Source organism: Chanodichthys erythropterus, chromosome 13 (genome assembly GCF_024489055.1).
Source record: "Chanodichthys erythropterus isolate Z2021 chromosome 13, ASM2448905v1, whole genome shotgun sequence".
NCBI classification, from domain to species: domain Eukaryota; kingdom Metazoa; phylum Chordata; class Actinopteri; order Cypriniformes; family Xenocyprididae; genus Chanodichthys; species Chanodichthys erythropterus.
Window position 1 is genome coordinate 22,103,506 of NC_090233.1, and position 3,537 is coordinate 22,107,042.

Sequence of the window (3,537 nt, forward strand, 5' to 3'; positions counted from 1 at the left end):
CTATCATTGGAGGACGTTATCAGTAAGGCGTTCTGGTCTGTTGTCTTTAAAATACCACAACACGCGTCTTTTGGAGGCACAAGTTTTCTGCACGAGTTCCTGCCGTCAAGACGGACTCTCTTCTTTATTTTCCGGTCATATTACAACAGTTAAACCTTCGTTTGAAACTTCGCCGAAACAACCTCCGGAAGAAGAAGCAACTATCAAACCGAGCGCTCCGAAACTCCAAGCACCCTGACTAACCTATGCAAGTATAACGTTTTTACGATCTTAAATACTGAGTTTCCTTGCTGGCTCTTAAAGGTGAACTGTTGCAATTTGACCTGCTTTGATCATCTCTTTCGTTTCTGCCTTTCCCTCTACTTTGTATGTATTTGTATTTACTTGTGTCCATTTAGCCGTATAACCTGTGTATTACCCGTTTCGTATATTAAACTCATTTTATCCATGCTTTTTGTTCACTTGCTCATTTTAGCAACAACCGAGTCACTTTAACGTTCTGATTCTAATATCCTTGCTCTATATTTGAAGGCTATGATAGAAAGTTAGTCTCCCGGCCCGAGAATAACATTTCTGTCATGATAATCTGTGGATAATTGTCCGTTTCGGTGGACGAACTGATAGTTTTCCACATAATTATTCAACCAGAACTAATCATATATGTGATTGATTATAATTCGTTGTAGTTAATTCACCATATATGTTTAATTCCCCGTTGGGTCGATATATGAACGTCATAAAGCTTTCTGAATTATGATATTCATATTTCATCCATAAATTGATTAATAACTGTACATCGCTACACAGTCATATTTGTTTGTGGATGATATGCTGTTGTTAGTTTTTGAATGATGTTCCATTTTGCACACAGCTCTTTGAATATGGAGGAAACAAATTGGGTGCCACGGTCAGACAAGATGAAGTCTGGAACGCCCCACCGGGTGAGTATTTCAGTCCTGAGAATTTTTGCTATGGTTGGAGCATTAGCATTGCGCATGGGGAAGAACTCAACCCAGCGAGAGAAATAGTCCACAAAAACCAGAAGGTACTCGTGACGTTGTGTGCTGCTTGGCAAGGGCCCCATGATGTCGACACCCACCATCTTGTTGGGTTGTGACACAGAAACGGGTTGTAGTTTGCCAGCCGGTTTTTGGTTTTCACTTTTCAGTGTTTGACATTTGGTACAGCACTTAACATAATGTTTGATGTCCGTCCACATCCCTGGCCAGAAAGCAACATTGTGCAGACGTTTGTAGGTTTTATATATACCTGCATGGCCGCTTAACGGATGGGAATGGTAGTGTTTAAGAACAGCTGGTATGAGACTGCGAGGCAGGTACACTCTGTAGTGGACTTGGCCATCTGACAGGTGGGTCTTATGATACAGTTGGTCCTCTCTAATCTCATATTTGTCCTTCAAGTTTTGGTTGTTGTTGTTCTCTGCCAATGCTTTAAACACCTTTATGATTTCAGAATCTTTGTGTTGTTCCTCCCAAATCGACACAGCAGAGACTGGAAATTCAACAGCCTCTTCCTGACTAGAGTACAAGTTGCAACAAGGTAAGCTGGAAATCCTGGACAAAGCGTCAGGTGCTACATTCAGTTTGCCTTTTCGGTATTCAATGATGAAATCAAACCTTTGCAATCGTAGGGCCCATCTAATGAGACGGCTGGTGGTTTTTGGGGAACCCATGACCCACTGTAGCGCAGTATGGTCGGTGACAACAGTGAACATCTTGTGCTCCAGGTAATGCTGCCATTTTTCAAGTGCCCATACGACTGCTAGGCACTCTTTCTCAGTAGCAGAATAGTTCGATTCAGCTTTGTTAAGGGTGCGGCTTGCGTATGCAATGACTTCTTCCAGTCCTTGGTTTTTCCGTTGTGTTAATACAGCACCGAGTCCGGTATCGCTGGCATCGGTATAAACCATGAAAGGAAGTTGGAGATTTGGATGGCCCAGAATAGGAGGTGATGTGAGATGAGCCTTCAATTTTTCAAAAGCTTCTTGGCATTGAGGTGACCAATGAAAAGAATGTCCTTTCTTTTTCAGTGCATTGATGGGTTCTGCGATTTTGGAGAAGTCTGGGACAAAACGGTGATACCATCCCGCTAATCCAAGAAAGCGCTGGACCTCTTTGATGTTTCGTGGCACAGGGTAAGATCTGATAGCTTCCACTTTGGATGAATCTGCAGTGATACCATTGACACTAACAACATGTCCTAGGAATGTAATTTCTTTAAGGCAGAACTTGCTCTTTTTAAGGTTTATGGTCAAACCTGCTTCCTGCAGTCTATGGAGAACAGTTTGGAGGTCGTTGAAATGCTGAGCTACAGAGGGTGAATATATGATAATATCGTCAATGTAGACGAAACAAATGTTTCCACGTAGCTCTCCCAGTACAGTCTCCATTAATCGTTGGAATGTAGCAGGTGCATTTTTCAACCCAAAGGGCATGACATTAAAGTGGAAGAGCCCGGATGGAGTGATGAATGCTGTCTTTGGCTTACTCTGGGGGTCCATAGCCACCTGCCAATAGCCGCTGTTGAGATCAATTGTTGAAAAAATGGCTGCTCCAGAGAGAGATTCAAGGATTTCAGTGATGTTGGGAAGTGGGTAAGCATCATTCTCTGTGATAGCATTGAGCTTACGGTAGTCAACACAGAATCTAAGGCTACCATCTTTCTTTGGAACAAGGACCACAGGAGAGGCCCAGCCAGAGTGTGAGGGTTCCACAATTCCTGCATTCAACATCTCCACAAGTTGCTCTTGTACCACGGCTTGCTTACCAGGGGACATGCGGTAAGGTCTCTGTTTAATGGGCACTGGGTGCTGGGTATAAATTGTGTGTTGGAGGACATCCGTACGACCTGGTTGACGAGAACACGTTTGAGGGTTGGACTCCAGAATTCCTCTCAAGGTATTTTTGTCAATAAAAGGTATGTGAGCTTCACTCACAGCACTGTCAATTAAAACTTGTACATCTGTACTGTCAAGTGGTGAGGATCGGCATACAGGTTGTGGTGGAGGGATAGAACTTAACAGGGTGAGGCTTTGGTTAAACATCTTTACATGTCCTGTCTTTTGGCGTTGAGGATTTATATCAGGAACACTGGCATTTCCTGGTTGAAAGGGATGATCTTCTTGTGGTGTGGACTTAAATGAATATTTCTGATCAATTACATTGATTTGCAGGCCACTGAAGAAGATGAAATCCAATCCCAGAACTACAGCATAGGCAAGAGCCCTCGGGGAAAGGACAGCAACAGGTAAAGTGAAAGTTTTGTTGTGTATATGAATTGGTAATTGAAACCATCCCAAGGGAATCTCTGCTTCACCATTAGCTAAATACAATGGACCAAGAGACCAAGGTTGGAGGCTCTCTTGCGGAGAAAACTTTTGCCACAGACTTTCATGGATCATGGTGTAGCTGGCCCCTGTGTCCACTATGGCCTTTCCAGACCAACCACCAATGCGGACTGGAACAACCAATTGTTGTGGGATGATTGGACTAGTAACAGGTTTTGGCTTTGAGGGTG

At 43.3% G+C, this 3,537-nt stretch overlaps 1 long non-coding RNA gene across 3 annotated transcripts; it reads left to right on the forward strand.

The window, feature by feature from the left end:
* The first annotated feature begins 1,497 nt into the window (after positions 1 to 1,497).
* Positions 1,498 to 3,175, forward strand: LOC137034371 (uncharacterized). 3 transcript variants are annotated; one of them, XR_010896935.1, is made up of 6 exons: positions 1,498 to 1,747; positions 1,894 to 1,968; positions 2,051 to 2,155; positions 2,264 to 2,337; positions 2,428 to 2,614; positions 2,696 to 3,175. It is a non-coding gene; the product is annotated as an uncharacterized lncRNA (long non-coding RNA). The 3 variants fall into 3 exon arrangements; XR_010896934.1 differs by having other exon boundaries at positions 1,502 to 1,747; positions 2,451 to 2,614; XR_010896933.1 differs by having other exon boundaries at positions 2,264 to 2,614.
* Positions 3,176 to 3,537: the final 362 nt, after the last annotated feature.